The following is a 9570-nucleotide window of genomic DNA, read 5'->3' as shown; positions in this document are numbered from 1 at the left end:
GGCCGGCATAAGACTCGAACCCACAACCTTAGGGTTGTAGCGTCTGGTACAGGTCATTTAGATTTCAGGTCCCAGGCACCCTAAACTTCGGCATCTAATCTTCAATCAACCGATGAGCAACCCAGTTTTACACACACACAACTGGCTCCAGAATGACTGGAGCCTACACAAAGACCAGATAACCTCATGCGGCTTCTCTGATTGAACTCATAGGGGCCCTCAACCAGAACACACACACACACACACATACACACACACAACACAATGAGACATTCCTTTAACTAATAAAACAAGTAGATAAGATACTCTAAGGTTCTAATTCTTATAACCTTTTTGTAATGTGTCTCTTCTTTTACTATTTAACTAATAATTCCTTGAAAGAAGTTGCAGCAAGCTTCACTTCCAAGAACAACAACTATTCTGATCTTCAGGAGAACTTGGAAGAACATCTGACCCCACCCTAACTGACTTTTCAGAGATTTCTCTGTTGCATACGGACTATTGTGCAGTAAGCCAATGCAAGTAACCGTTATAATTACTCATAAATATTTACCTTGCTTCGAGAGCCAAAATCGCTACAGGGTTAGGAGGCAAACTCTCTAACCATTAGGCCACGACTTCCCTGTGTGATACAAATGAGCAGTTTACCCAAACTGATGGTTGCCTTCATGTTGGCCCTTGCTGCCCTGAGCTCAATCTCCTGCCTCTTCAGCATCTACCCATTCCTTCATGCGTCCCATCTCTCCCACTTCACCAGCCTCTCCGTCAGGTACTCAGGCCCTTATAGCGCTGAGTCCGGGTATATGACTGTTTATTAAATAATATTTTTTTCTGTTTTTGATTTGAATAAACTACTTAACCTTTTAACATATGGCTCAAGTGTAATTATTTTACAACTATAATAATTGTAACATACTGTTTTATAATTAATTCTTTATGTTTTAAGACATATGTTACCAGCAATAATCTTCTATATGCTTATTTGATAATGAGTGATTTAATTCACAAAGCAAATCTATCTATCTATCTATCTATCTATCTATCTATCTATCTATCTATCTATCTATCTATCTATCTATCTATCTATCTATCTATCTATCTAACACAGCATCGCTTACAAAATATTTGGTGTACCAATATCTTGAGATATTGTTGTAACTCCCTCCTTTTGAGTCATGATCTTACTCATGCGATAATGTACTATAGTAAGGAAACAATTTATTTGGCAAGCATGGTTTGTCATTGACAAACAAGTTGTGAATTTGTTGAAACATTACAACAGATCATCACTTACTCTGTGCTCAAAGTGATGCTTGCAGCTCCAGTGGTTGTTTCATTGGTTGTTGTGTTAAATCTTACAGATACATTACAGCAATAAATTTTGTTTATAGGACTGCATCCAGAAAATCAGAAATCAGGCCATTGTACATGATTCATTCATTTACCCACCTCTATGTTTCCACAATATGCCAAAATCATGTACTGCCCTGAAATCAAACCTGCTATCAGTATAAATAGTAACACTTTTGTGCTAATTTACATGTTTCTGTTAGAGCAATTAACTCTGCTGCTTGTGCAGAGAGATGTCATGGTAATGATTCGGCTTTCACTATTTCATATTCTGTGACTGATGTATATCTTACTGTTTTCTAGTTTCTGAAGGCTGATCCATTTACAAACAGTTCAAGGTCTGTGTAATTATTGCAATTGTAATAATAAAGCAAAATTCCCCTTACTGTTTTGATTTATGTCATACTATTGCTAGTTTTGCTTATGCTTATTTGCTAGCTTGCTACAGTAAGTTCATTGTTTTTTCATGATCTCAGCCTGTTATTTCTCACACTGTGTTTGCTTGTGCATATTTTAAGCATTAGTTCCATTATTCCCACTAAAAGTTACTAATTACTCCCCTTCCTTAGATCAACAGCCTCAATCTCAGCGGGGCTATCCAAAGGATGCATCCTGCTTGTTCCACCTCTTCCAAGCAGCCAAATGGATTTCTATTATCATACCGTTGCTGGCAGCTTGTCAAGTTTTGTGAACATATCAGTGACTCTGAAGTGCCTGAGTGTTTTGTCATGCCTTCACACATCGTTAGGAAACCCTTTACTTCCAAAGAATCCACCCAAACCCCTCTGAAAGTGAAAGTGGCGTGACATACAGTATGGCTAATTACAGTGACCCATACTCAGAATTCGTTCTCTGCATTTAGCCCATCCAAAGTGCACACACACAGCAGTGAACACACACCCGGAGCAGTGGGCAGTCATATGCTGCAACACCCAGGGATCAGTTTGGGGGTTCGGTGCCTTGCTCAAGGGCACCTCAGTCATGGCCGGCATAAGACTCGAACCCACAACCTTAGGGTTAGGAGGCAAACTCTCTAACCATTAGGCCACGACTTCCCTGTATGATACAAATGAGCAGTTTACCCAAACTGATGGTTGCCTTCTTGTTTGCCCTTGCTGCCCTGAGCTCAATCTCCTGCCTCTTCAGCATCTACCCATTCCTTCATGCGTCCCATCTCTCCCACTTCACCAGCCTCTCCGTCAGGTCCTCAGGCCCTTATAGTCCGGCTATATGACTGTTTATTAAATAATAACTTTTTCTAGGTTTTTGATTTGAATAAACTACTTAACCTTTTAACATATGGCTCAAGTATAATTATTTTAGAACTATAATAATTGTAACATACTTTTTTATAATTAATTCTTTATGTTTTAAGACATATGTTAGCAGTAAGAATCTTCTATATGCTTATTTGATAATGAGTGATTTAATTCACAAAGCAATTCTATCTATCTATCTATCTATCTATCTATCTATCTATCTATCTATCTATCTATCTATCTATCTATCTATCTATCTATCTATCTATCTAACACAGCATCGCTTACAAAACATTTCGGAGTACTTGGTGTACCAATATCTTGAGATATTGTTGTAACTCCCTCCTTTTGAGTCATGATCTTACTCATGCGATAATTTATTATAGTAAAGAAAACAATTTATTTGGCAAGCATGGTTTGTCATTGGGCCTGTACCAAACCCTATTTCTTACCACACATCATGCTTTTCTCCATGCTGCTCTTTCTTCTGCTGTGCAATGTGCTTGAAGATCTTCAAGGTCAGCTGTGGGAGTTCATATTTTCAAAATACACAAAGTTTCTTTATTCATAGAGGATTTTTTTTTGCGGCTGCCTTTGCTGCTGCATCTGCTTTGGCATTACCCTGTGAAATGGAGTCTTCCCTGCATGTGCTTCAAATTCACATATAGCAATAAATTTGTTTATAGGACTGCATCCAGAAAATCAGAAATCAGGCCATTGTACATGATTCATTCATTTACCCACCTCTATGTTTCCACAATATGCCAAAATCATGTACTGCCCTGAAATCAAACCTGCTATCAGTATAAATAGTAACACTTTTGTGCTAATTTACATGTTTCTGTTAGAGCAATTAACTCTGCTGCTTGTGCAGAGAGATGTCATGGTAATGATTCGGCTTTCACTATTTCATATTCTGTGACTGATGTATAACTTACTGTTTTCTAGTTTCTGAAGGCTGATCCATTTACAAACAGTTCAAGGTCTGGATTCTATGGACCTGCAAATTTAATTTACAACTGCAACACTGTTCTCCATAAACGTCTATGAAAAAGAGTTGCAGGTGTTGTAAAAAAAATCTTAGTGGAAATAATTAAAGTATTATTCCTTACAATACTATAACCAAAGTAAAGTATTAGGCCTTGCAAAATATTACAATTGCTGTCATAGGACATATGTAGGCGATGTTGTAGGCCAAAGATGTTTATTGTAATCATAAACTTAGCAAAAGTAATCAGATTCGGGGCTGTCAGCCTAGTCCAGTGTTTCTCAAACTTTTTCAGCCCAAGGACCACTTTATCTTCCAATTGTTTCCTGAGGACCACCTACAGAATCCCACTCTAATACGCCCCCAAAAACCAACAAAATAGGAAGGATAAGCTAAATTTAAGTTTAATATGCAACTGTTTCAAGTCAAAAACTAATTATTCAAACACAAATGCAATGATATGATCAGAAATTATTATATAAATTTTTATTTAATTTGAAAAAGTAAATGTGAAATGAGTTGCAGCTTAATATGAACAACGAAGTGCACATGTGGGAAAAAAAAATGCAATTAAACATACTGTAACAGCCTAGGTCCCTCTTAATGCCATTCCAAAGAGCCATTAGTTTAAAACTGAGGTGGTGGGTATAGGAAGTCTATGGTTGTAACTATGGTAACAATAAAATGCTGAAAAGAATGTTCCCCTTAATGTCCAATATCACTGAAATTACTGGGATTTTACACATGAAACAAAAACTAGTACATTACAAAACTAATAGTTCTGTGGATTTTAGATTTTGAGATTTCCATCTAAAACTAAACGTGAATATCAATGAGACGGGTGGTGCTGCTTATCACACATCAGTTTCTGAATGACTGGCTCCAAAGAGGAGAGTTTCAGTGGGTCTTTGTGGTGCTGTAGTTTTGCTGCATTCAGTGGACGCTTGATCTTTTCTTTTGACTCCTCTTTGGTTTAGCCACCAATCCATTTTTACGTTATTAAAACAGAATGGCAAGAACTGTTTCGCAAGTACATTAAAAATCTACTTAAATAAGTGACGATTTTATAAAAACTTGCCTAGTTTAGGTCATCTTTTCGTGGACCACTAGGGGTCGATGGACCACACTTTAAGAATTACTGGCCTAGTCAGTCTGAGCACATTTGTAATAACAAATGCAAACTTGTGTAGAATGGAAAAGACCATGGTTCCCAGACCTTAGCTCATAAATTGTTATGGAAAATGAAGAAGACCATGGTTCTCTGACCTTAGCTCATAGCGATAACTTATGTAGAATGAAAAAGACATTGGTTCACAGACCTAGGCCCTGAGAAGTAAGGGGAGGAAAATCCATAAATGGGCATATGGGGAAAAGGTAATGGGAAATAAGGTCAGTGTATTTAGAAAACATAGGAGATAAATAAGCCGATAAATAAGGTGATATGGCACCTGGGACTCCAAGAAATACTGCGAACCAAAGAGGAGGCTATGAGCGCCAGGGTATATGTTGAGAAGATCGGGGGTGAAGGCGGGGGTGTCAAAATCTTCTGGCCAGATGAAGGAGGCAGCCCCGTGTGTGTGTGTGTGCGCGTGTGTGTGTGTTGTGTGCGCGTGTGTGTGTGCGCGTGTGTGTGTGGTGTGTGTGCGTTTTTTATTTTTACAAGAACGTCGCGAGAGTTCTTGTTTTTCTTGATTGATTTTTGCATGACATGCTCTTTTTGGGGGTTTTCATTTGTTACTTTTTGGCAATTTCTCTTAAAAGATTGTTGGCTGATTGACCACAATAAAGAAGTTTGCTCATTCTCATCCAGGTCTGAGGAGTTTTCTCAGTATTTTTGTCGTAATTATAGAGTTAACAGTTAAGTCTAACTAAAACAGTTTTCAGTAACCAAAAAGTCTAAGTGTGGAGATCACCCTGCGATGTGTCGACTTGGAGACCGGCTAAGAGTTACGACATATTTAATGGCGACCACGAAGGGACTTCAAAGGGGCTAGCGTGATCTGCGTCCGGGACCAGGACCACTCTCTCTGAAGGGTTACAGAGGCCGGCCATAATATTAAGGTAAGCAGATGCCTGTTATATTCAAAAGTCTGTGTATAGTGAATCTGTGACCTGAAAAGGGAGGGGTGGCCCTGGGAGGCGGACAGCTTCCCTTGAAGTCAAGAACTCCTAAGGGTGAAATAAAAGAACTTGATGAGAGGGAGCAAAGGGAAAATAGATAAGGTTGTTTTGATTTGTGACTGTGTGTGTATGTGAGAGAGACACACACACAGAGAAAGAGAGAGAGAGAGCGAGAGACAGAGTGAGGGGGGTGTGTGTGTGTGTGTGTGTGTGAGAAAGAAAAATCTCATGAGCGAATTTAGAAAATTCCTGCGTCGGGGTGTGAGTGCTATATAACTTACAGCCGGGACTGTACTGGCAGGTGGAGAAAACGCGTTGATAGTGTACGGTAAAGTGCATGGTGTACGGTAAAGTGCATGGAATACGGTAAAGTATTCAGTATTGAATGTACGGTAAAGTGCATGGTATTTATAAGTGTTTATATACGTGCATGTTATCATCACAAGTATACGACGATACACAATAATATGTGCGGCCAATGAGAATGCACATAAATAAGTGTACATCGCCAATAAGTATACACATAAATGATACGTGTACGGTGTGTAATGTGTATGAATTGTTTATGTGCACATGTGTATTTGTGTATTGTCAAACTGAATGACGATTCAGTTTGATGTGTGAAAGTACAAGCAATTGTGAAGTATTGTATGGCACTTATAAAATCTTATAAAATAAGTTGCAACGGAAAAGTGCTAACAAGCAGAACATCCATTTATAACAGAGAACTGTACGAGACACAGAGTGGTACACTGAGTGAAAATAAGATTCACCTGAATTTGGTGGCGCTAATTCAGTTTGTTTACTTACTTGTAAACTCTTCCCTTACTTCATAATTTTCAATATTTTTTCATAAATCCCCAAGGGTCCAAGAAGTATCTAAGCCTTTTAATCCAAATTGCTGTGCTCGCCTTAAAATAGTTATTTTTCTGACCGAAGACTGTAAACGGAGTTCACTCCCATCCATTTTTTTCCGGCTCTCACTTCCCAGTTGATGAACTACAAATTCGGTGTCATATTTGTAGTTCAGCCTCAAATGAGCCAATAGGTGCCCCGTAGAGCAGAGATAGACAGCTTAGAAGCCAATATCCGGAACACCCGGCGTTTGTTTGGCAGTTGGGTCAGCCAGTAGCAAGTAGTGAGACCCTGATATCTCTTTAGCCAATAAGGAGACTGTTCCAACGAGAAGCGATAAGGGCCATCTGGCAAGGGGCCAGCTGTGCCAGCTAGAGCACTGTGAAAACAGTTATGATTGTTATGACGTAATTCCCAAGCTGTATCGCGCAATCCTAGAACACACACATACACACAAAACAGCTTTCCTGAGTTTTTTTTTTTTCTTCTCTTTTTTTGTGAGCAGATACTAATGCCTAGAGGGGAAACAACATTCATATAAAATCAAATCCATTCTTGGGCCATTCTTCTTGACTTCATAAAAAATTGTTTTTGTTGGAAAGTTTTTTTAGCCCGATGTTTTCCGTAGTGTTAAACCAGGTATAGGTTATTTTATTTTATTTATTTTATTTTTTGTTTTTGTTATTTATATGGATCCCATTTAGCTGAAAGTCTATGCAATCAGCTAGTCTTCCTGGGGTCCACACATATGCATACTCATACATACATAAAATCTGGTTTTAATTCATAACAGGACTAGACATAAATACAATATGATTTATAATTACATTAATCAAGACATGTAAAAACCTAATGTAGTGTCTTTATTTCAGTAAAGGAAACCCTCCATTCTAGCCTCTGTAACTCTGTGCCAGTAAGGCCTAGAATCACCCTGACACTTGTATCTGTAACTAGAGATTGTTTTTTTTTCTCAATGAGTTTGTTTTTTCCTCTCCCTTTTTTTTCCCTGAGTGTCAAAGTTTTTAGAAGCTGAAAACTTGGAGCATTATCTAACCGAGTAGAGTTACATGATGTTATAAGTGAGTCGTTGTCTCATCTAATTACCAACAAATTAACAACAAATTAATTGATTTATTCTTTTTTACTTTTACTTTTATTTTTTATTTGTATTTTTTCCTTTTTGACAATGTAACTTAATTTTTACAACTTAATTTGATTTGATTATTTATCTAAGTGATTTACTGGTAGTTTATTTGATTGATTGATAGTTTACTTGATTTTATTTGATTTATTAGTGAGTTAATTAATTGAATAGATCAATACTTGGTTGAGTATTTAATTATTTGAATGTGCAGTTGAATGATTTTAATCAATTTTAATTTAATTTTTAATTTTAATTGAAGTTGTACTTATTGGACTTGTACTCTGATCCTAATATCTGCCTTGTTTTTCTTGAGAATTATACTAGAAGGAATCCTGCACAACCACGTTTACCAGAAAAAGAATAAACGGTCAACTGAAAGTGTCACAGAACCACGTGACAGTGCCACAAGGGCGAGACAAGAGTGCATGATGGAGAAAGGTAAGATAACTTAATTACTCCAGCCGCAATTGTAATAATAAAGCACAAAGATGCTGAAAATGAATAAAAAGTACATGGCAAGAACGTGCAAAAGGAGAGTTGCAGTGGCTTGAAGGAGGGACGTTTGATGAGTTAAAATGTAGGAAGATGAGAATAAGAATAAAACGCTGGGGAGAAGTAAAAAGAGAAAGCATGAGAAATGTTTCAAATTTTTTACATTTTAATAAGTTTTTTAGGAAAATGGTGTAATAATGCAACATTGGGCTCTGCTAATGAGCAGAATTTCTGTATTTGTACCCACTTGTCTGATCAGATATACAGAGCATTTAGGCATCCATTTGCAGGGTTGACTACTTACTGTACATAGTCATGTTGTGGTGGGTCTGTCTGTGTTTTCCTTTTTGTCTGTCTGCTGCCTTGCCCTGTTGATTGTTTGCTCCACCCACTCAGACCAGAGCAGGACTGGAGACCAGGGTGGGGTCAGGCAGGCCGAGCCAGGGACCATAACGGAGTGGGCGGGCGGGGTGGTTGCACTTGCTACACAGTAGCAAGTGTGTTTGTGTATCCACAATTGCAGTAAACTGGAAGAATAGACTAACTGAAAGAGAGATCTATATATTATCCAGCATATGCCCCTTGCCAGATGGCCCTTATCGCTTCTCGTTGGAATCATCTCCTTATTGGCTAAAGAGATATCAGGGTCTCACTACTTGCTACTGGCTGGCCCAACTGCCAAACAAACGCCGGGTGTTCCGGATATTGGCTTCTAAGCTGTCTATCTCTGCTCTACGGGGCACCTATTGGCTCATTTGAGGCTGGACTACAAATGACACCGAATTTGTAGTTCATCAATTGGGAAGTGAGAGCCGGAAAAAAATGGACGGGAGTGAACTCCGTTTACAGTCTTCGGTCAGAAAAATAACTATTAGGCGAGCACAGCAATTTGGATTAAAAGGCTTAGATACTTCTTGGACCCTTGGGGATTTATGAAAAAATATTGAAAATTATTTAGTAAGGGAAGAGTTTACAAGTAAGTAAACAAACTGAATTAGCGCCACCAAATTTAGGTGAATCTTATTTTCACTCAGTGTACCACTCTGTGTCTCATACAGTTCTCTGTTATAAATGGATGTTCTGCTTGTGTTAGCACTTTTCCGTTGCAACTTATTTTATAAGATTTTATAAGTGCCATACAATACTTCACAATTGCTTGTACTTTATCACACATCAAACTGAATCGTCATTCAGTTTGACAATACACAAATACACATGTGCACATAAACAATTCATACACATTACACATCGTACACGTATCATTTATGTGTATACTTATTGGCGATGTACACTTATTTATGTGCATACTCATTGGCCGCACATATTATTGTGTATCGTCGTATACTTGTGATGATAACGTG

The sequence above is a fragment of the Tachysurus fulvidraco genome, chromosome 4, assembly GCF_022655615.1.
Source record: "Tachysurus fulvidraco isolate hzauxx_2018 chromosome 4, HZAU_PFXX_2.0, whole genome shotgun sequence".
NCBI classification, from domain to species: domain Eukaryota; kingdom Metazoa; phylum Chordata; class Actinopteri; order Siluriformes; family Bagridae; genus Tachysurus; species Tachysurus fulvidraco.
This window is presented reverse-complemented; position numbering follows the sequence as displayed.